At 38.3% G+C, this 25,646-nt stretch overlaps 1 long non-coding RNA gene across 1 annotated transcript; it reads right to left on the reverse strand.

The window, feature by feature from the left end:
• Positions 1–11,168: 11,168 nt before the first annotated feature.
• Positions 11,169–11,825, reverse strand: LOC143419620 (uncharacterized). The gene is made up of 3 exons (XR_013099632.1): positions 11,640–11,825; positions 11,446–11,568; positions 11,169–11,304 (listed from the first exon to the last, which is right to left on the reverse strand). It is a non-coding gene; the product is annotated as an uncharacterized LOC143419620 (long non-coding RNA).
• Between the last annotated feature and the right edge of the window lie 13,821 nt (positions 11,826–25,646).

Below are 25,646 nucleotides of genomic sequence, written 5' to 3' on the forward strand. Positions count from 1 at the left end.
GATCTGTTGTTAGTGAAACCATAAAGCAGCTGTTTGGACCTGCAGAGTACATCACATAGAATATATAAGTATGTAACATCTGTAGTACTGACATAATGGCTTAACAAAGTTACAGTGAAGCATAATGTGGCCAGTTCAGTGAATGTGAAATGATGACAAAGGTACACAGAACACTACTCTGAACATATTTCAGTAATTATGCTTGATTGGTAATAATGATGCTTCATAAGAGCTCAGTCATACATTACCAAACAAAACTGTGAATCTTGGGTTTGTAACCACAGAAGTATTCTAATGTTTCACAAAGTGCATCAATATCAACGCTTACAGTTTTATCATAATGAGGCACAGAGAGTTTCTGAATGGATTTTCCCTTTAGTTTCAGGTGTTCTTAATTAGCAATAATTCCTCCTATACTCAGCTCAGTCAAACTAAGATGAATGTAATCTTACTTACCTTACTGTTTGGAGCTTGGTCTGTGCTCATTTTGGGGCAGGGATAGCTCAGTAGGTAAAGTGGTCGCCCCATGATCGGAAGGTCGGCGGTTCGAATCCACTTAACGGCTACCCTGAGGTACCCCTGAGCAAGGTACCGTCCCTACACACTGCTCCCCGGGCGCCTGCTTAGTGGGCTGCCCACTGCTTCACTGAGTGAATGGGTCAAATGCAGAGAAAAACAAGTAATTTCCCCATGGGGATCAATAAAGTATCCATTATTATTATTTTCACAGCAGACTGCTTGTTATAAAATCATTATATAGATGCATTATTGTTAATTTGGACAATAAAGGCAAGTGGAGCAAAAAAAAAAAGCTGTTTTGCAAGAATTAAAAAAAAAAGTCTGATCTAAACTTATAATCTACAGATAAAAGTTTCTTATTCTTGCAAAAGCAACTGTGAAATGGATCTTTCGCACATGTCACATGGCTGAAAACACTGCAAAATCCACTGGAAGGTGGTCATCTAAAGCTGTCCATCCGGTAATAATAATAATTTTATTTAGTAGACTCAGTTTAGCAAAATACTCAGAGGGGGACCACTTTAAATGGAAATCTGTCTGGTGGATTCAGAGGTGTATCAAGAAATTTGATACGTTGTGTTTAAAAAGGACTTTGAAATGCATGATTGAAGAATTACTCACAGCAAGAGAAATAAATGACACAATCAAATTCCCCCTATAATCTCACCAATTTCTGACCCTCTTTATCACAGTATCCATCAGTATTGTTTTGCACTGTTTGGGTAAACATGGGAAAATCATTCCCGAGGGCATAATGATTAGCCCAATGGAATGGTAATGAAATACAGTACCTGCTTGAGAGAGTGCCTGCTTTATTACTCTATTATACATGAAAGAAGCTGAGGGCTCTTAGAAGCCCTCTTTCAAAGCAGGAATCACTGCCTCACATCTCTCCCATGCCTGTTTTCATTCAGGACTCATTAATTGCGGTTTATTTTGCATCATTTGCAAATGAAATGAAAGCCATTCCTGAATGGGAATGGGGGATATTTTTGTCAGTTTTATTCTTTGTATGCATCTTGAGAAAATGTGATTTAAAGTGAAAAAGAGCCATTTAAATATTAAAGTATAAGTAATGAGAAAAACAGTGAGTGAGAGTAAAACCTTTAATTTTTCAAATGGATTAAAGGAATGTCTATCAGTCCTTAAAATGATGACAAAGGCAGGTTCTTTTGCTAGTTGTTTAAGTTTTCTTTAATGCTAACGTGAACATTTATCTTTTTCTCTGGAATAGCTTTAATATCTGCAGTATGATATTTGTTTTTGAAAGGACCATTATTAAAACCTCAATATTTGAAAATAATTTAGTTTATTTTAAAAAATTATATTAAAAAATATTTTTTATGATGTTGGTTTTGTTTTTAATAGGAATTTGTCTTCAGTGCTAAGATGCAAAACATGGCATGCTTTATACCTCCTCTTCATCAGCACAGTTATTGACTGTTAGTCTTGTTATTCCAAGTTATTACACACTGAAGTCTGAAACCAAGAAACTGTGGAAATCTAAAGGAAAAGAAAACACACCTAATTTAAATATTAGATAGAATCTGCACAGAAGGTGAAATGTGAGCAGAAGATGTGGTGAGCAGGACGAGCAGCACCTTTGATGCACTTTCTGCACCAGCACTGGACGCAATCAGGCAAGGTATTGAGCTTTAGGTCAACCACAATTTAAAAGCACTCAAGGCCCAGCACACAATCACTGTGTGCCTATAAATGGAGGGAAATGAGATTTGTTTTAGGTTGCCTTTACAGTTGTATAGCACAACTAATACATGGTAATATGCTGTTTTGTAAGTGCAAAGATAAGTCAATAAGTGTGATTGGAAAAAATAAATAGCATTTCTTTGACAGTGTGTTACCTAGGACAGTGAAAATCATATATTGTTGAGTGTGGCAAGGTGTAAGGTGAAAGTATAGTCATATATCAAAAAGCACTATAAAGAGGCAGCACTTAAATTTGGCACAATAACAAGGTAGTGGCACAGGAAATGTGCAGATGCATCACATTTCTCCCATAGCATTGCATGTGTAACAGCACACTCAGCTTACATACGGCCTGGCAAAGGAAACTTATGATATTTTATGAAGAAAATCAAAATTCACATTAACACAGCTAATAAAAAGTTTAAAAAGATGAGTTTTAATGATATGATGGCACATCAGTAGTGACACTGCAGTCCTTGCTACTGGGATAAAGAGTCATTAGAGGGCAAGGACAGCAGCCAGGTGGTCAAAGGTTTGTACAAGGTTTGAGAACTAACACACACCAGAAGACGTGCAGTGCAAACCTGAGTATTACTGATGGGAGAGATGAGGGTTGTGTTGTTCCCTAGGCTGAAGGAAAAACAGGAAGAGTGTAAAATGCATCAATTTGGGAAGGTTACAGACAAGGGCATGAGTTGCAAAGGGCAAAAAAGAGGTGGGGAAAGAACATGCAGAAGCTAGAGCCAGAAGTGAGTCACTGTAATCCAGCGGTTTCACTTCAGCTTTAAATGTTTCATTTCACTTGAATAGTGCTTTTGGTGGTGTGAAGGGTGAGGTAATGGCATGGCCTTTAGGGTGTGTGTTGAGCCGAGCAAGGTCATGGAGAGTGGAACAAGGAGATGGTGATGCAAATTATGTAAGTAATTTTTGGAGCCCGCTTTTAAAAATAGAAACTGTGTTTTATTCCTTAAAATAAGCAGACAGACCACTCCAGGGAAGTGAAGGAGAAAGACCTACCATCTGTTGACTCTTTAGAAGTCAGGGTAAGATCAGTTGGAGAACAGCACCCACACAGACAGTTTAAGTCTAAAACGATTCGTTTACATGAGGGAGCCACTGCGCAATGATGTGTTCTGTCCTGGTTCTGAGCATGTTTTGGCAGCAGTTTGGAATAGGTTGTCAGTGTAATATAAAGAGTAGTTTGGTGCACCTGCACAAAACAGCAGCAGTCTCTTACGTGTGTGATAAAATTATTAATCAGTATTTCACTATCATGCAAACATCAAGTCATATTGGGGAAAACATTTTTCGGGAGAAAACATGTCCTCGGTCTCTGTGCTGTCTCAGTACGCTTCTGTGCTGCAAATATCTTTTCACGGCATGAAGCCCGTAAGCATTGTCAGATTACAATACTGCATAAGGGAGCATACAGTACAGCCAATAATTCAAATTCTTCACCAAGGTAAAGGTACTTGAATTATATGACAGCTGGTGCAGTTTGCTCTGAATTTAAAGCAGCGTTATTCGCAGACAATTGCCAACCTGTGGAGAAACCTTGGCAACAAGGCACAAGAACCCTGTGGTAGGTACATGCAAATGGTTAAAGGAAGACAGGAGATGTACGTCTAATTTACTAAGACAAAATATATACATAAATGATAATATTTTCCAACCAATATTTTTTTTAACAATAACTGCCTGATTTCTGATTATTTTAGGCTATGATTGTTCCCAAGGTTAAAAATTATGTCTTTCTGTCAAAGTCACTGTGGTCTCAGAGATATGCAGAAGGTACTTCATGTCAAAATGGACAAGACGACTGAGTCATCTTTTGAATGTCCAGGATTATATGAAGGGTGATATATGTGGGTATTAGGGTATTATATGTGAAGGGTTTCAACTCAAATCAAAGTCTTTCATAATCTCCAACCACAAATCTTTGGTGCCTAAACCTATATGATATGCAGAGACCAGTTTGTGATAACATAGATAACAAAGGATATTTGATGCCTGGGGATGAGAACATTTTGAAGTTATACATTTGTTCTGCAAAATACTTAAAAATAAACAAAGTTTGCTCAGAAAGGTTTTTACTTCAGTATCCAAACTATAGTTATGTGCTTTAGGCAGCACTATTAGCACTGGTTTCTTACATAAAGATGGTGTGGGCTCAAAGCTAGATTGAGCTCTTTTGTAATGAATTAGAATGTTCTCCCTGTTATTTTTAATTAATGCTACATATGTCAGTCAGGATGCTCTTGAGACAGAAAAATGTAAGAGTTTCACTTAACTGGCTATATAAATCATACTCTTAACAAAGATTGTATGTGAATAGGTTTTGTCTAACAACTGATATTCTTAGATGCTAAATGGAGTTAAAAAAAACAATATGTAATTACTTGAAAGGCCTCTTGCTGTGAACATTTGTACAGTGCTAATGACTACAATATTGTATTCATTAGAGAGGCAACTGGACAAAGTTAACATTAACAGCAGGTCAAAATAGGAGAGCTAGGAAAAGCTCACAAGCACACTGGGGAAAACTTGTGCCCTGTTAACCTCTCCTTATGTGTAAGTGTTTGGGAACTGGAACTTGGAGATTCGCCAAACAACTGACCATCTTCTTCTGTTACAAGGGGGGAGTAAGTGTGTTATTTAAAAGGCATTTGCTTATTTTTTTTTTTGAAAGATTCAATTGTTTTGATGAAATCATAAAAAAAAAAAACATACATGCAACTTGGAGAAAGAAGAATATTTAGCAAAATAGAAGAAGTGCTAAATATGTTAAGGTTGCTTTACAATATCACTGCAAATACATCAAAAGACAAAACTGTAACCTTGAAGAACCTAGTATTTGTAGCTTCAAGGCTAGAAAGCAAAACAGTTCACATTTATTCTATAAAAAATAGAAAATGATGTTTTACATTGTTGTATGTAAGACCCTTGTATCTGACTTTTGACTCGTGTAACCAAAATCGATCAAAGTAAAAATAAAAAGGAGTCAGACAAGATTTCCTTCTGAAGTGTAGATTAGCAGACTTACATATAAAAGTGTAAACTCAAAGCACTCAAGTGATGTTGAGAGGTACTCATACTTCAATATTTTAGAGTTCTTCAGTCTTCAGTTTTCAGAAACTGAAAGACACCTGCAAAGATGTTTTTAAGCATCACATCAACTCAATTTACTATACATTCACCACATTTAAGTTTAACCTCCTAGGACCTGGCGTCCACATATGTGGACATCATATTTTGGGTTGTCTAGACCAAGATACTAAATTTTGCTCTACAAGGGCCTGATATCCACTTACGAGGACATTGTACTGCCACTGTTCTATCGAAATTTTAGACGAATATCCTCACATGTGGCTCTCATTTTTCTCAGAAACAAAAATCTGGTAAAAAAAACAAAAATAACAAAACCCAAACAAACAAGAAAAATCTGTTAATTCTCTGTTTTTACATTCATCGGGTCCAAATATGCACAAATATCAAAGAGAAATTAAAAATGAATGCCATGGAAGAGTTCGGGTCTTAGGAGGTTAAAAAATAAATTATTTCATTGTGTTTAGATGCAATATTAAATTAAAATTATTGTGTCTTAACCCACCACAACACACATGTTCAGACACAAAATCTATGAAAATATTTTCACACTGAAAGAAACGGTGCAAAATGAACTTCTAGATAATATCATACACACGAACATAAATTCTACTTCGAACCTACAAACCCTGAAATTTATACCACATGGACTATTTGTCTTGCTTGACAGGTACAAACATATGTTATGAAAGCAGATTCTTGGCAACCGCACAACCTCATGTGATCCACAGATAATCTTCCATGTGTGGTTAAGTAGTATAAAAGCTCTGTCATGTTCACAAAAGGGGCAGTTTTACAAGGTTACATTGTAATGAGTGTCTTTGCCAGACCGGCCTCTCATCTGATATGTACCTGGTGCTGCTGTTAGGAGCCCAAGCCATTCTATCACTGTGTATACAGAGCTAGCCAGGTTCATCATTAATACTGCTCTTATCTTTGTTTCTGCCATGATTTCCATCCAAGCCTTTGTTATCAGTGAGACCCATATCAAACTGTGTCTGTCTTGTTGGGACATACAGCAGAAGATTTGCTACTAGGCACTGTGTCTGTTAACTGTTGCCTACTGGCCAACAGAAGACACAGCAACCTTGACATTAATGATTCAATGAGCACAGTAATTGAGTGCCTTTCTCATTTCCTGGCAGCTACAATACAAAGCTGGTGGTGGGGAGACAGGAGAGATACAAGAAGGAGGATAAGAGGGTGAAAGAGAAAGGCTTACAGTATGAAGAAAAACCTTAAAAGTTGCAAGGGAAGATAGGAATAAGCGAGGAGTATAACACATGACGGAAAGGAAATAAGGAAGCAAAGTAAAGTGCAAGGAGAGGATCAGAGGCAGAGGACAACAGGGAGAGAGATTGCATTAGCTCATCGTCCCACTGGGCTTAGCTGTGCTCTGAGGTTGACAGTCATGAGAGCTCCTGTCCTTCACCCTTCCTATGTGCTTGTAGCATTATCTCCTACTTACCATAGTGGGCCAAGCTTTCAGCGCTGGCAGTCCTTTTACTTGCTTCAGAAATAATATAGGACGTGTGCTGTAATTCCTGTCATGGGCGTGGCTAAGATTTGCTTTTGCAATTCATCATGTATATCTATTATTTGGGTAGTATTAGTGTATAAATAGGGAACGGGTTAGGGTTAATGCAAACCTGGATTTCTTTGGTTTCAGTGACAATAGTACCGAAAAAAACGGTGAACAAGAGTTTTCTTCAAATAAAAGTGTTACCCAATGATGACCCACATGGAAAATATGGATCCTAAAATCTATTCCTGTGGAGGACCCTATTTCATCTCAGTCTATACAATACTTACACCTGTTTCATTCAAACCATTGCGTACACAAGATTTGTGCATTTCTTTTTTTTTGCAACAATGAGCGTATGAACACAAATGTGTTTTTGAAACAGCCTTTTTCCAAAAAAGGCTGTTTCCAATTATGTTAATATTTATATAGCTTGACAGTTGCACATTAAGGTTTCTGCTCTGTGCTTTTCTAATTTCCACACCACAATAAAACATTAAGCCAACTATATATTTACACTGGGACTATCCAACAGACTATTCAAACAACCTAATTAGTTTGCACCAGCTATAGACCATTAAATTAACTGGGAAAAGCTAAATTTCACATAATTGTATTCTCTTTTTCCATGGATGTACATATTACAATTCTGACTGAAAGGTTGGCATTAGGGAGTGCTTCCCAAATGTATTTAGGTCCTGAAAAAAAGTTGCAGTTTTAGTATACTTTGTTAGGCTGATGGCAGCTGTTAAAGATATGCATGGGGTCATATAATTAGCAATATAGGCTCAACAATTACATGAAACAAATGAACTACAATAATTATCCATTTTATCAGTTACGCCTTGATGCAAATCTCCTGAATCAACAAATTCCAATGGTTTGAGATCTAGTATCATGTTCAATAAACCCCTCCAGAGGTTATACAAGCTTTGTGATATGGTTAGTTTTCCACCTGAAAGTAACAATTAGAATCTGAATATGATGTAGGCCGTAATGAGGTTGGATAACGTAATAATGTAATAATGGGGTTGGACATGGTCAGCAAGGTCAGGTAGGATGTGCCATCTAAATTAAGCTCAGTTGCTAAGGGGCTCAAAGTGTGGAACAATAAATAAATAATTAAAGCGAACACACCATTGCACTGTTACCACCATCCTGAAATGTTTATATAAGGCAGGGTGGATTCTCGCTGTCATGCCATAATCTGATTTTGGATAAGTCTACAGATTACTGAGAAGCTTGATTAAAAATGGTCTGAATATAAATAAAAAAATAAATGAATAACCTAAATTAAATAATAATAATATTTTTTTGCTTTTGTTTGTCTTTATAGGTTTTATGGTGAATTCATGGTGTAATTGGAGCCTATTTTTTTTTTTATTATTTGCTCAATAATAAATGTTTTGGGAACTATGATTTGAAGACAGATTATCATTCTATGTAGCTACATATATAAACTAATGGAATAAAACAACTTAGTAACACAGAAAAGCATATAACAGACATGCCGGTCCACTGTGTGTATGTGATGCTTTACCCCTCTTAAGCATGAGATGGACACACATGCCGAAGTTGAAGCAGTACCAGCAGAGAGAAATTATAAAGCAAGTTGCTAGTGACCAAGGCAAGTATCAAATACATCCCAGGGTCCCTCTATGGCAGAAACAATAAAGCTTTCTTTTGAAACGCTGCTCACCTGCTCAACACATTTTAAAATATTAATCTAACTGTAAAACGAAATGTGGTGGGTGCACTAGTTGTGCACTAGGTGCGCAATCCCAGTATTATCACAATTCAGTCAAAGTGGTGTAATTCCAGGCATGTTCTTGTGAAGGAATGCTTTTTTTGCCTGAATATTGAAGAGTTAGTTGGTGTAGTGTGTCTATTACTTGCTGAGGGAATTTATCATTGCTCTTGCTGTTTGAATCCAGTTTAAATCAAATACTTTTTCGATTCCTCCTGCAGCTAACAGAGAGATCATTCACCTTACTCTGGCCGTGGAAAGTTAATGGATCCTGAGAACCTTCTGCACCAGTTACTGGACATGCAATTGAACACTTTCTCTAACATCTGTTTTCAGTCTGCTAGAAGGACAGGAAATCTTTACCATTTCATACCACTTAAATATATTTTAAATTTAAGCTCATTGCAGATTTATTTATTTTCTCACTGTTTTCACATTTTTGTATTGTGAACTTGATTGAACTGCTTTGATTAGTGCTTTTGAAAAATACAAGTGTTGTGGGGTCCCAGGAGACCCCAGTCAAAAGCATCAAATTCTGCCTATGCAGTTTAAATAAATTAAACTATGTTTTCAGTTAATGTTTGCCATGGGCCCTAAATTAAAGAATCATACACCATCAAGAGGGGTAGTGTCCTCTGTCAGTCATTTTAATGAAGAACGACTTCATTGCTGCATTTATCATCTGGTGCTTTTGCTGGGAACTTCCCAAACTGGAAGTTATCAGAATGTTGGCAATGCTGTCAGATCTCCCTGGGACATGTGGGGTTAGCCATGCCGGACATGAAAGGAGACTTGATATTGCTACATTACAAGTCCCAATCTGAGCAGAAATGGCCCTCCTTCCTCACTCCCTTACCTATCTGCTGATGTGACTGTCCAGCGCTTGGCTGGAAAATCTACTAGAAAAAGGTAACATAGACAGGAGGGTAGCTACTGTTTGCTTCTCTTGTCACGTGCGATGATGCGCTGAGCATAGCAGGTAGTGTGCTATAACTCCCTGTATTTGGCTATAGCTGTTTTTTGTTTTCTCCAATGCAACTAAGAACTAAGATCTTTATTCACACAAAAGTCACACTTGTTCCCAGTGGGTGTTGGTCTCCACCAGGCCTGTTCTTTGTCAAAGTTTCTGTTCATAACTTATGGACAGAATTTCTAGGCATAGCCAAAGGGTCAGTAGTGTCAGGTTTTGGTGGGTTCAGGATCTCATCTTTGGTTTTTGCAGATTATGTACAATACAATACAATATATTTTATTGTCCCCTCAGGGACATCACATCAGCAGATAGAGGATTCTTCACTCCCAGGAGGGTCATTTCTGCTCACATTGGGCTACTGGTTCTCTTAGCTTCATTAGGCAGTGACCTCCAGCTTGCATTGGGTTGGTTTGGAGCTGAGTGAAAGCAGCTGGGATGAGAATTAGCCTAAGGCCATGATTCTCAGGTGGAAAAAGCTGAAGTGCCCACTCTGGGTCAGGGATAAGATGCTGCCCCAAGTGAAGGAGTTTAAGTATCTTGGGTGCTCATGAGTGAGGGGAGAGTAGAGCAGAAGACTGACAGACAGACTGGTGCCGATGCTGTACTGGTTTTTTGTGGTGAACAGAGATTCGATCTCCGCCCTCACCTATGGTCACTGTTATGACCCAGGTCATTGTTGCCGTGTGGTGCTGTTACTCACCACACCAGGCGGGGCATTGTTTGTACTCTGTGATTGGCAGCCCCCTCCTACTTCCTGTTGCCAGTGAGCTGCGTTTGGCCCCTTCGTGCCATGTGACTGAGTTTTCTGATGAGAAGAACTAGGCTGCAGTGAAAATAGTGTAGCGAGACTTCTATCTGGACATGGTAGCTGTAGGGGTGGGAAGCTGCTTCTTTTAGAACCTTTTTCTGGTAGGGAGACCAGTAAGAGGCTTGCATTTTCTTTTGGGGTTGTCTCACTATAGGGTAAGTCAGTTCGGATTAATTTCTAGTGTGTTTTTTTTGTTGTTTTGGCCATGCCCACCCTGACGCTCACTACCTGTCGAGTTAATAAAACGACTAGTCATTGTAAAGCTGTGGGATTTACTTCTTTGCTGTCTTTTTGTTTTCCCTTGTGTTGCACTCCAGCCCCCTAGGATGGTGTGTAACAGTCAGCTGTGGGTAGTGACTGAAACCTATTAATCCATTATTTATCCTAACATTAATTGTAAACTATAAACCTGTGTTACTCATAATGAGAATAATTCCAAATACAGGAAGGAAATGACCATTTTATTGCATGCAACTTAATTAACATTAATCACATTATTACTATCCAGCTGATATACTGGTGGGGCCAATATATCAGCAAAAAGTTAAAGTAAAAAAGAGATGGGAGAAACAACCTTCAACTATGCTATGACCTTTGATGTTGCATAATATGTCTACCAGACATTTCTCTGCAGTTTACCTGTTAGCAACACATTTTGAACATCAGAAGGACACAAACCAGTTGATTCCAGAAAAGTTGTGCAGAATAATCTATGCAGTTGCTGTCACGGGACCGAGTGGTCTGAACTCAGGTGCAGAAACCCAGAGCAGAGCCAGCAGATGGTTTGACAATATTTTATTAGGCTTAAGCGCTAGAAACGTAGCAAGGACAGAAAAAAGACTGTGGCATGGCCTGGGAAACGTGGCTAGGGCGAGGGAACAGGGCCTGAGATGCAGAGTGGAGCTGAGCAGGGAACAACCACACTGAAGAGAGAAGACGGTGGAGTTAGTGGAGGTGGCTTTGAAGTGGTAAGTATAGCAATTCTTATTTGCAGTAGGGGACACAGAGTGTTGAGAGGGGAGTGACGAGAATCCAGGGGAGCTGAGTGGCATTGCAAGGCTGACCTGAGATCCGGGGTCTTCAGATAGAGTGTGAGGGCAGGCAGGTGAGGCACAGAGTGATTTTCAAAATGATTGCTTGGTATCCTGAGTCCAGAGGTAGAGCGTGAGCCAAGATGAATCCAGCAACTACAGCACAAGAAAGTCTTGTTAACAAGCTAAATCAGAGAGAACTTTAAGCATAAGGGCCTGTTACCAACATTTGTTGATGACGAACTGGCGGTGGCCTAAATCCCTCTGGCTTGATTGCCTGCAATTGGCTCCAGGTGTGCAGGAGCTGGAGGAGGTGGCCCTGCCCAGGGGCGGATCCCAGGTAGGTTCCGGTTGCCTTATGGAAATTCCAGCCACCCACCGCAGACCGTGACAGTTGCAGCTCCCAGTACTGATTTCTGTGTACATAAATTGTCACTGTTTACTTGAACAAAGAAAGTTCAGTTAATTAATATTTGAGCTGGGAATGTGTTCAGTCTCTCTGTAAAAACAAATATTAAATTATACTGATCACTCCTAAAATGTAAGTTTTAGCTGCTTGTGTTTATTTGTATGCTTTTCTTTCCTTTCTCTGTTTGATATTGGTACCCTTCAAACGAGACCTGCCATGTTGCATTACTTTAACCAAAACACGAAACCTACAAGCGTCAACAAAGTTCAGGGAGAAAAACTGACAACACAGACAAATCAAAACAGAAGACCGTTAATTAATTGCTTGAAACATGTTTGTTTGCCTGCAGAAGCAGCAGCTGTGTGCTCTTCCATTAAGCCCTGAAAAAATAAATTGTTAAAAACGGCAACATGTAACTCAAAATGCTAATTTATACACATTGTCCAAATGTGTGTTGCATTACATAAATTGTATAAAGACAGCAGATTACTTCAATAATTATTTACATTTTTTGTAAATTATTGTGAGTCGAAACATATATGTATATACATCAGCCACATGCACATTTTCTAATTATGATTTACTTTGTCTGAGATAAGTTCTAATGATTGATGTGAATATCTAGCCTTTAGTTTAGAAACAGTGAATGTGTTGCAATGTTCCCTCTAATTTTTCATGTGTCTGAGCGAACACACAAACTCCCTGAGCAGTCCCACTGTGAGCGACATCAGACGAGTTTACATGCAGTAGCGGTTTTTGATATGGGCGACACGGGCGGTGGCTATATTGTATTTAGATAGAAGCTAGTGAGCTAACTCCCTGCTAACTTCTTACTCCGTTAAATGTCATAAATTCCGTTTTCATGGATGCCTGGATGTTAAACTCAATTGTTACACCTTGTAGAGCAGAACGCTGATCATTTTATTAAAGATGAAAGACTTTAGACAGTTTTTCAACTCTCAGCAATGCCATAGTGATCGTTTGATATATGGACCTGCAGCGGAGTTTAGGTCCAGACACGGCTAGTGACGTCAGACTGAACAACCGGATGGTTGTACACATTGTCATCAACTTTGCTTCACTAAAACACCGGGGTCGGCACATAAGGACGCTGTCATAGCCTGTCAACGACGATGATTAGCTGCATATATACGAATTTGAATCGCATTGTTGGCTGGACTATGGGATAAGGTGGCATCGTTCTAATCCCATACGGGAGCAGCCAGTCACTTACTAAAACTGCAAAACAGAATTGTTAAAGTATTAATTTCAATGCAACGCAGATTTTCTGTGCGCAGAGACCGTGCCAGCAGTGCGCAATTGCGCACGTGCGCAGTTTACAGGGAACATTGATGTGTTGCTGTCTTTTTCTACTCCAGTTGATGAGTAGGTCCGAGTAGGTTCAACTTTTTCGATCCAAACCCGACTTAAAGCAAGACATTCTTTGAGTGCTCTAGAAAATTTATACTCTACACGAGGCGGAGCCTTAAAAAACGCTGGCTTAGTCAGGGCATTTGCTTTTGTCCAAGGCTTCAAAATCCAAGACTTGTCTATAATTTATTCAGCTGTTTTCACACAGAAAGTGATGATGCAATAGCTTATAGGAATATACCTGAAAAACATTAAATTAGACGAAAGAAGAATGTTTCTGCTTGTCAAAAAAATTTTACCTTCAGCAAAAGCTTTAAGCTCTAACTTACTTCTTGAACATCTATGCTAGAAGTAAAACACAAAGTGACCAGAAAGAAAATTTCCTTGTAGGATCAAAAAGATATTGACTGACTAGCTAATCTCAGAAGCTTTACTATTAAGGGGAGATATAAATAAATACAATTCATTCAACTCAGTTTTATTTATATAGCACCAAATCACAAAAGTTACCTTGAGGCACTTTATACTGTAAGGGAAAGACCCCACAATAAAACAGAGAAAACCCACCAATCATATAATCCGTTATGAGCAAGCAATGTGGTGACAATGGGAAGGAAAAACTCTGTTTTAATAGGTAGAAACTTCCAACAGAACCATGCTCAGGCAGAGGCAGCCATCTGCTGCGACTGCTTGGTGGTAATGGATGGAAAAGAGGACGAAGACACACTGTGCAAGAGAACCAGAGATGAATAAAAAATAATGACTGAGTGAAAGAAGTGAATGAAGAAGAAGAAGCACTTGGACCTAGACCTATTGCATCCTAACTAACTGAGGATTCAGGGTCACCTGGATCCACAGAAGGGGGGCCTGGCCCTCAGCACTAATAAATTATTATAATTTACTATTATATCAATTTAAAGTGATGACTTGAACTTTGCTACTGCCAAAAACAAAAAGTTATTGTGCTTTTTTTCTCTTCAAACCCAATATGCACAGGAAGTATTACGTTAACCTAACATCAATGCTTTCAATTCACATATCGCATTCTAAGCAGTACTGTTATGTCAAGTTTTAGAGCGGCGGTCCCCAACCTTTTTTGCGCCACGGACCGGTTTATGCCCGACAATATTTTCACGGACCGGCCTTTAAGGTGTCGCGGATAAATACAACAAAATAAAACTAGTACCGGTACTGAAAAAAAGAAGATTTATTCATAACACACGTGAAAAGACCCAAGAAAACCGAGTTAACGATAATAACGATAACAAAATAACGCTCAAAACCGATAAAAACCCTGAAAACCATACATTTCACACCCGAGCCTCAACTCTCGCGGCCCGGTACCAAACGACTCACGGACCGGTACCGGTCCGAGGCCCAGGGGTTGGGGACCGCTGTTTTAGAGTATTTACTGTATATGAAGTTACACTGGAGAACTGTGAATCTATTCTTTATGTAGAGATAGCGATTTCTCTTACGTGTGTTTTGAGGTGAGTAGGATTTTTTTTTAAAGTTCCATAATTCTCTTTGTCTCAAGTCAGACTAATTTGTCATGCCCCATGAAGCTTTGAATCGATTAAGACTATGACTATAGCCCCATAATCATAGTTTCATAGCAGAATCTGGCGATAAACAGATTGATAACACACAAAAGTCATATATCACATCAGCTGCACATTGCGTAAGCGAACAAATAAAAGATAAATGGGCCGGGGAGTGTGTGTGTTTGAGTATGGTGCTATGCATCCATTCTCAGGCCAGACCGTCTGACTCAGCCGCCTGTCAGCAGGACGAGGCAGATGGGAGACATAAAACGCTCCATGCCTTGACAAGGTAGTCTGTCAAAGTTAGGGAGAACAGTCACAGGGGTAATGTTTTGACAAGGCATTAAATGTCTCCTTCGCAGACGCCCTGTATGTCATTCTACTAGATTGATGTACAGATACAGATGGCTGTATAATGCATGCCTATGGAGATTCTGTATGCTCATGCCTTGGTTTTTGTTATTCTCTGACCCACATTTACTTCACGTAGCTAATGACTGTTCCAAATCCAAATCTACTCTGACTCCTAAACACCTCAAAGTATTAGATAATTACTTATTTTATTTCTCATACATCCTTTTATTTTCAACAATACATTTAAACTGCATCTTGCTTCATTTTTGTAATTTCCTCTGTACATTTCGATCGTGTCTTTGTAATATGGCCTGATTATTTGCCATTAGTTGTCTTTTTAGAGTTCACTGCACTAAACATTGTTGTGCAAGTCCGTAATTTGTTCCCTCTCCTCTTTCCTCCTGTTTTCTTTCACCCTACTCGACGGTGTTCCTCTCCTATACACAGGTATGTCAGAGTTCAGATATCTCAATTCAGGGTGAAACAATTATATCCAGTCTTTGCCACAGGCCATGCCCTGAGCTCCCACAGACCTTTTACCCCGCATCTGTCCATAATGATCTGTTTGGTTACCAGGTCTTTTTTTTCAGAATTCTTTTAAATGATTGGACACCACCTGGGGCAATGCCTGAAGTAATGTGATGCATTTTAGTGTGTGGTTGTTTACTTTCTACTGTAATGGTCTAGAATAGATAATTATTTACACTGCACAGAGCTCCTACAGAAACTAGACTTTGCTGCAGATGCTGTAGTTCTAAGATAAAAGTGCTTAGAAATAGGAAGCCATCGAAATTATGTTTGCATGCTTTGTTCACTTAAGCATTTTTACAAAGTATCAAAACATAAGATTTATGTTAACAAAGATCTGAGCTTTCATCCTTAGGAAGGTGGCCTTGTTGGTAACCTATGTGTGAAATGGATCCCTCAATACCCACAGAGTAGCGATCAGTGGAGAATGTAACATGCACATGTGAGAAGTAACAATATTGGCATGTAACTACAGGTACTGTGAAGTAAATGTGAAGTTGTAACTATAGTTAAGTTATTGAAGACAGCCATAAAGTGTCTCAGTAGGATCAAGCACCAGTATAACAGTTATCCAAGAGTGTGCACTGTGTTTGCTGCTTCAGGAAAGAAAATAAAGGCCCTTTTTATGCAATGTTCCAATGGTGTCTCATAGCAGAACACATTGTAAGACACTTTGGGACATACACAGACAATATCTAGGACAGCTCTTATTCATTGTGAATGGGACCCCATATTTCAGTTTGGTGCTGCATGCTGAGCTATAGAAACTGCAAAGGAACACACTGACATTACAGGGAAATTTGAGAAATGCTCAGTTTTATGCTGATGTTCTCTGGTACAATAACAAAAAGCCTGTTGCACTCATTGCAAAGCTCACACAGCAGAACCGGATTGTTTTGTGGAGTAATAAATATAAATCATCCAATAAAAAGCAAATCTGTACACACTCACATACCCATCTGTATAAAAAATTCAGAGCATTGCATTTTCTTGCAGTCAGACAAAATGCACTATAGTGACCTATCATCATCCTGTGAGCAAAGCTGTTAATTTGGCAAATCTTTTTTGGCAATGACATAAATGAACCAGCACAATTGTTTGTGAATACACTCTGCAAAAATGCAATATAAATATATGTTGTAGTAATTTACATAATATACATAACTGGTTTTAGCAAGATAACTGTTGACCCATTTCTTCAGAATATGCTATGTATGACTTAGACTGCTGTCACTGAATCTGTTGTTCATTCTCCTGCTTCATATTCATAAAACAGCTAAGTACTTTGGCCATGGGGGGAATGTTTTCCTTCACTGTCAATCTCTTGAAAGGACATTCTCAAGTTTTCTCTTGATAGCACTCAGGGAGTCAAGACAGACTGTGTAATCATTTGATTACTTGTTTCATCTTTAAGAGTGTGCATGTACATGTGCTTCCATGTAAAGCTGTTCCACTGCATTTCACTGAGGGACTGCAAAATCAGAGTGCACACACAACACAAGAATGGTGTCTGAAATCAGACCGCATGCTGATTTTTCCAATATTAACATTTCCCTCCTGAGCAAGAGCTTTAAATTCAGCTTTTCAAATGTCACCATGTTAACTGGCGTCATGCTAGCGAGTAGTGAGCTTCACATTTTAAAGTATTAGAGTATAAAACCCCACGAAATGTCAGTATTTCTGATCAGTGAAATTGATGTCTTTGCTTATGGTTTTGTGACCTGTAATCTCTCTTTGACTAGTAGTATAGTAATGCAAAATAGGTGTTACCTCAATGTTGCTGCAAATGTAGTCACTACTCACCTCCTCTACACCCTTTTTCTGGTGACAGGCCTCGTCTGCATTACAGCTGAACAAATTGAATCTGCCAGTCAAACTGAAGCGCAACACTTATCTAATCCGACCTGTAATACAGGGCTATGCTCTATTGCCTTTGCATAACACCCTCTCCATGTTTGTAACCCCAGCCACCAAGGTATCACTAAAGTATTGTCATTTCACTTATTGTAAGTCAAGACCAGCTCTACCTCGTGCTTTCCCTGTGATTTCTGTGGTCCTTTTTGTTATTGTGTGGGACAGGCTACTCTCTAGGGTGCAAACACTAAAGTTCACATTACTCACATAATCACAAGCACTTAATATGTAAATATACACCTAGCCGTTCGCAGTGAACGGTGAGAAAAAGATACACGGAGTCACAGAGAATTCATCGTGGCACAGACTAACACATTTCTGCCTAAGTCAGCAAGGGAGATGTTAATGTTGCTGTGAGAATTAATGGAAGTATTGGCTTACAAACATTTGGTGATGCATTGCTGTGGCTCCCAGCAACCAGCTACTCCTAGGTTGTTTTTCAAGTGCACAAGTCGCAAGGGAAGTACTTCCTGTTTTAATTAGGCACTGGATAAGCAAATACTAACTCAGATAAACTGTAGAATCTGTGGTCAGCTATTTCCTGTTTCACAAAAATAGAGCATTCAAATGTAAGTATTAATCATATTCATATATACAACATATAGAACCCAGGATAGGTTGTAATGCATGGCAGTGCACTGAGAGATGACAAGCTACTTTGTAGTGATCAATAAATAATGTGGGTTAAAGAGCGCCCAAAGCACTAGAATCCATATAATTCAATGCAATCCAATGACTAGAAGGTAAAACTCAACCTGTTAATTTTCCCATAATCATTTCAGAACAAACATTTTGTTTGATGTAAGAAAAGCATATTTTTCCTCAAAAACCTTTTATTGATATTTTATTATTTTATTTTGGCTCATACAAGTATAATTTACTGATCCACAGTGCCATCAGTGTATTGATATCAAACACACTGCTGACAGTTGCCGTTGTGATCAATATCCTGCTCTGTGGTCAGTATGTTGTCCAGTCCAAATGACTAAAATCAGAACTGAGTGAATTCAAATGAAAATAAGACGAGTCTATAAAGTAGTAGCAGATCCAGATTTGTCCTGTTGCTCTACAAAGTATGTTGCTTTTTGGATCACTTAATCCCAGAAAATTTACTTGCCATCAAATGTGCTCTCTTTAACCATCTGCAAGTTATATTTACAATATCATTTCATATAGCATACACCAAAATAAAAATATAGCTCAGAGTCATTAAGAGTCTGGCTCTATGTTGTTTTTGCTCTTCTTTTTTGGCCTGTTTTTATTTGCATAACTCACTGATGTACTGGAAACAAAAAAGCCACTTAATTTGTGAAACAGGATTTGGCCAGTTAGTTCCAAGAAGCGAGCAGTGTATTTAGCTGTGATCTTTTAAGACAGTAATGCTTGTATGAAACAAATCAACTCTCTCCGCTGTCCATTATTTTCACTCATTTAATCCATATGTCTCTATGTAAGACTAATGGTCAACAGCAGATGCTTACTATTGTATTTCTTTAAAGTTTTCCTGGTGAATCTGCAACATTTTTCTTTACTGGTTTACAGTGTTTCTAGAAGAGATGTACTAGATTCCCATCGTGTGAGAGTGCCCAGAGAATCTGGCTTGAGGTCTGCTTGAATGACTCAAATGAGTCAATGACTCATTGGCAACTCACTAATAAATCAGCAGACACACAAGCTACAGTATACAGCATATATTTGGATATACTGCACAGACAATTAAACCATCCATTTTCTTCTGCTTCATCCAGTTCAGTTGTAGTGGGGCTGGAGCAAGCTGAAGCCCAGTTGTCAAAGGACAAGAGGTGGTGTACACCCTGGACTGGTCGCCAGTCTGTAGTAGGGCTAACCATTCATTCTCATATTCACACCTAGGGCCAATTTGGAATTGTTTAGGGCCAGTGTGTGTGTGTAAACCAGTTTAAAAATATTGCCCCTTAACTTGAAGGTTACAATGCCTATAGCAAATATGTGCTTGACATTGTACCTCAACCTAATACGACAATGTAAGCCGATCAATAATATATTTCAACATTATGCATGATTCTTCCCTGAAATCATGAATTCTGCACAGCCCTGTCCAAGCAAATTGTTTGCTTCTTTCTAACAATTCTATCTCCACCTTAGGCAATTTTCTTGGTGCGCCACACGCGAGAACGGTGTAATATTCCAAGATCTTTTTTTTTTATGTCAACACTATACAGTTCACTGAGGATGGATATGCAAAATGATTTATTCAGTTCAGCACCATCCTTGTAGAACCCATGGCGATGGAAAGTGATAAAGGAGAGAGGAGAGCAAAATGCAGTCTTTTTAACCACCCAAGGTTAAAGCTATTTCTTACACAATGTTATACAATGTAGCAGACCACTAAGCATAAAAAAGGAAAAATGACACCCTGAACTATGAATAGGATTTTTTTGTTTAATTATGATTATAGAAACATCCCAGACTTGAACTTTGCTCACTACTCTCTTGTGTATGCGTGTGGATTGTACTGCAAAGCCGCAATAATGCAAAGACAAAGTCTCTTTTCACGGGAGAGATGTCACACCACTCCACATGAGAACCTGGAGGTCTGGCACTGAAATTTCCTTGCACAGTTCATTCTCTTGTTCACAATTAAGCTGTCACTCGTGCTTGTACATTATTTTGAGACAGGGAATGCCCAGCAAAATGGCAATTAAAAAAAAACAAAAAAACAAAGATGCCAACATACTGAAGTGGATGGGGGTAGCAAAGAATCAAATAACAGACGTATGAGAGGAAAAAATTCCCCCTTCAATAATTATAAATGTACACAAACTAAACAGAAATGCTAAGTGCAGATATTATAGACCATCCACCACCATTAATTGTAGATGACCAACTGTAAAACAGCATTAATCTTCATGTCAGAACCCTTCTGGCCACAGGTTAAAATTCTTTGTGAAACTGTAAAATACTATACCACTGAACATCAGGCTAAATACCCTCTGAAAAAGCAGTACTGGAAAAAAAAGTGTCAGGTAAGCAGAGTCCTCATCATTCTGTATTTAGTCAATATTTATTCTATATTATTAATTCCATATTGTGTCAACTAGGATTCCAGTTCAGTCTCTTTGTTAGTGAGACATGTGCCCTTGGTGTATGTGTGTGATGAGGGAGCTGCCTAGTTTTGGTTAGTGTTGGAGGATGTGTTATATGGGAAATAGTTGGTGGATTTAACAATAAGTTAGTTGTTGATGGTCAGTAAATACCTCTAAGTAGAATCCTCTACTAAGCCATCTCTGTTCTATTTGATGTGTGTGTTGTATTGTGTTGAATATAGAATATGTCTTCCATAGATAAAGTGGCTTTGGTATTCTTATAATTATGACTAATGGCTAAAAGACTAAATGACTGACTAAAATGTATAGGCTAACTTATTGAGTAGAAGATGCAGAGCCAATAATTGTTACTAACAATTATTTAAAATCTACAACACATTAGATTACTTTTGCAGGGCATTTACAAAAGAAGAAAAAACTGTTATTACTATGCTATAACGTGTTTTTAATGGACAAATTCCAAATAAGAAAGCAAAAGTGTTGCTTCACTTACGCTGGGAAGCTGGGACATTCATTGGGTTCTGCCTGAGGCTGTTTGGTCTGAGGCCAGTTGTCCTGATGCTGTTTTATCTCTGCTTGGTTTGTCTAATACCATTTTGTCAGATATTTGTCTAAGGTTTTTGGTTCTGATGCTGTTTAATGCTCATGTGAGCTTCTACTGGAGGATACATCAGATTTGATCATCATTTTCCTGGTGGTCTAAGAACAATGCTTTCTACACAGTGTTTTTGAACCAATACCTACCCACACAGAACAGTTCGGTACAATTTGGTTGACTGTCGTGCTCTGTGTCGGTACCCACAAGTATTGTGTACAGTATGGTTTCTGAGCATAATGATCTTGTGTAACCTTGAAGCTAGCACAACTAGATACATGGATGTGTGTAACTAAGCCCCAATACAGAAAGGTAAGTGAAGCTTATGGAGAGCTTTTCATGGTGTGACATAAGAGGAACTCTTTGAAGATCAAATGTTTATGAGGGGCGTTAAGGTCCTGCCAGTGAAGCACAATTAAAACCTCTGTGAACCTGAGACACTCACAGGAGATAATGAGAAAAGGGCTTCCTCTAATCCCAACTAATTATGTTTGGATGCATGATTAGATTGTAGTAAACATGAGGTGGAGTAGGTCATTTTGTTTATGCAGTAAATATCCAGTTTTGCATTCCTGGTTTAAGAAAGATCCCCTAAAATGTATTTTTCCTATGTTGCTGTAGACTCGAGGACAAAGGTAAAAGACAGAATTGTTCCTCTACAGCGCATACTTCCTCACACACTCAGTATGCTTGTGTAATACATGCTATGAATTTGACAGCATCTAATAAAAGACACTACAAAAACTGATCAATACAATACATCTCTGCCAGACAAAATGTAACTTTTCTGTTTACCAAACATCAAAAACTATAGCTTGTATAACCTCATTGCCCTCTTCTGGATGAGGAAAACACAGCACTACATTCTTTGTTTCCTTTTTACTGTGAAATAATGTGTTTTGCACATCATCTATGGGTTCTGCTCAAAATTGAAGATTCCGTTATATTTGGCATTCACACTCCCACAAAGGTTAAAAGAATGGAAGGGGCACATAAAATAAACATCATCCTCCCATATATTATCATAAATCTGCTACTTATACACATTCCCTATAATCTTCTATGTAGCATATAAGCTCTCGCACAAAAGTAACACTATGTAACAACCTATTAATCTTTAGCCATAAGTGGGACAGACAGGAAGAGGGAAATAAATGAAAGTATTTTACGCCATTCGCAGCGGCCTCACCATGCAGGCTGAATCTAAGTGGAAGAAGAGATTCAAATGTGAGGGCAGTCCTGAAGTCTTATTTTTATACAATTTCCCCGCATCCAATCAGGCTTCCAATCTGTACAGACACACACACCCCTACTTAACAGTGAGAAAATAAGACGATTCTTCCCAATGACTTGATGTTGTTGCACTGTATCTGCTTCACGTTTCTCTATCCTCATTCTGTCATCTTTCTTATCAAATCATTTTGCTCCACACCAATTCCCCTGCAGTACAAAACCCCCTTTTCTTGGTCCACTATAGTTGCCCTATCTCTTAGTTTAAGCTGCTCTTTATCGCTTTATGCTACTTGTGTCTATTTCCTCTTCCCCACAAACACACACACATACACACTGCTGATACACAAAAGAGGCAGATGCAGTCTCTATTATTTCCTCTGAAAGTTAATTCTAAATCCAGTTCTCATTGCTACAACCACACCATGCAGTTATTCTAAGCTGATTTATGCTACATTTTCTGGTGTGCTCATTGTGCAAGCTGATGGCAGTAGTCAGCCGAGTGATCAGAAAGTGATTCAAAACAGTGTAAAACCTCAATAGGATGTCATGAATAATCGTAACCGTCAATACCGGTTCAGCTGTCTTGATCAACGATCAAGTGACCAAAAATTGTTGCACTGTGGTTGGTTTAAAGTTTTAAACTAATATGTTATATAACTGAGAAAAAAAGTGCAGTTTCTATTTTTTTAATATAGTACTGAGCCTTTTCTCCCAAGCCATACAGTATTTTTTTTTCCCTTTTGGAAAATACATAGGGATATTCCTTAATGGTACCAAAGGCTTTGATCTTTGGTCTGGCATTACTTTAGTACTGTATTTAAAAACTATTCTTTTTAAAAGGTAAAAAAAAATTGTATTGTGTGTTGCTCTGTTAATCTTAATTGAGGCAGGTTTTCTGAATTGTGGTTATTATACCCAACACAGCTAATGACTTTGTGATGTGTTTTATTGATTTATTAATTTAGCGATAATTATTATTTTACTGATATTATCTCTATGAAAAAGGTTTAATACCTTAAAGGGAAAATCATAAGGTCATTTTACCATATTTTGGCATGTTTTTCTTGAACTATTGCAAGCGCTTTTGACATACAGTTAAAAAAATATTCTTCTTTATCTTAAGATGAACCTGTGGCTCCATCATTTCGTGGAAACAAGTGAAAGATCCATGTTTTTTTTTCCCAGGACACAAATCCCTTTGGGGTTGTGTGAGGAATGGAATCTAATCTTCAAAAATGAAAGGAAAAGAAAATATCTGCTAAATAAAACATACAACTTATGAATAAGGGAGCACCTGAAAAGATTATTTAGCTTCAACCGGACCTTGATGTGCCCCTGAAGTTATCAACTGTCCAAAGCAAGTAATTTTAGCTCTTGTCACTTCACCGTGCCTTTCCCTAATACCCTATGTTCCTACCCTCTATTTGGCATCCTCAAACAGAACCTTGTGCTTATGGGCACTGCCTTCTTATCTTGCCAGCACAGGTTCAAAAAAGGGACTGTGAACCAGTAAAAAACACAATTTCTTGTTATTGATTGGAAATGAAAATGTTAAAATCCTCTGGCACATGTTCAAGCTTGAATCCAGGAATATGTGAGTAGACAGTATAAATATCCACAAAGATTACAGCAGGACATCTCTGTTCTGTAAATATTAAGCCTATTACCTGCTTATTTTTGGACATAATTGTGGATTTAGTCTTTCCAGTCCTGACAGTAACCACTGCAAATGAAGCGATAAACTGCTGTCACTAGAAGACAAAAGCATCTCCCTGCAACATCTCTTATAACTGCTACTGCACATATAAAACCAGCTTAAAAGAATTAGTATAACTATTGTTATAATTATAAATTGTAATTGTAAATATGCCCATTGTCTTCACTGACATGACAGTCACCAGACAAATATCAATACAAGACAGACACCTGAAGTTGTTTTAATACATCAAAACTGACCTTTTTAGTCTCACATTAGCTAAAAATATAGCTTTTTACTGGACGTGCCAAATCATTATACGATAAGTGATATGGTACAATATGTAAACAACCTAATATTCAAGAGTTGGGAGTTCGCCTTGTAATCGGAAGGTTGCCGGTTCGAGCCCCGGCTCGGACAGTCTCGGTCGTTGTGTCCTTGGGCAAGACACTTCACCCACCGCCTACTGGTGTTGGCCAGAAGGGCCGATGGCGCGATATGGCAGCCTCGCTTCTGTCAGTCTGCCCCAGGGCAGCTGTGGCTACAACTGTAGCTTGCCTCCACCAGTGTGTGAATGTGTGTGTGAATGGGTGGATGACTGGGTGTATAAAGCGCTTTGGGGTCCCTAGGGGGGGACTAGTAAAAGCGCTATGCAAATACAGGCCATTTACCATTTACCATTTGTGACCTATAATTGCATTTGAAAGTTTTAGAAAACTCTAGCTGGAGTGAGAATAAGTGTTTGTAAAATGTGCACCGGTGTTATCACCTTGTGATGGAGTGGAACTTGACATCCTGGAATCAAAACCACTGTAACATGTTTTACAATGTAAAAAGCCTTTTTTTTTTTTTTAGCTTGATAGCATTAGAGTTTTATGTGTGAAACTCTGCAGAATGATAAAATGATGGCACAGTAAAATAAATATAGCTGTTTTTGCAAATTGTACTGCCTAATGAGCCCTTTCTAGTACTTTGAACTTAGCATCTATATCTGGTTGTTAAATAAAAACAATTCTGGTAGACAATAATAAATTGTTACAAATATTCTAGAAACATCCACTCACACTGATTCTATGTTTGTTTGTTTTTATTGTTCTTGTTTTGCTTTGGGGGTTTTTTCTTCTGTAGACTCATTATTGTTTACTCTAGCAACATAAGTTCTACAAGATTCAATTAAAGAAAAAGAAACTGTAATCCTTTAACCCAATGCAAGTGTGCTTAATCACAATTTCTCCACCTTTCTGGCTTCTGTGTCTGGCATTTGTAGTGTATCACAGCACCATTTTTCCTACAACTTTAAAGTAAAAGGCTCTTTGTCGCTCAGTATAGCAGAATGAAACTTTTACATTAGTTTCATTCTCTTACATGAGGGAAAAGACACTTTAATACTGACCACATACTGTTATGGACGAGGAAGCGAATTTGATAACTAGAAACTTGTATATATAATATTTTTCTCTTGCCTCCGTTTCTTGTGTCCTGCGTCAACAAAGCTAGTGCACTA

This window comes from Maylandia zebra, linkage group LG7 (genome assembly GCF_041146795.1).
Source record: "Maylandia zebra isolate NMK-2024a linkage group LG7, Mzebra_GT3a, whole genome shotgun sequence".
Classification (NCBI taxonomy): domain Eukaryota; kingdom Metazoa; phylum Chordata; class Actinopteri; order Cichliformes; family Cichlidae; genus Maylandia; species Maylandia zebra.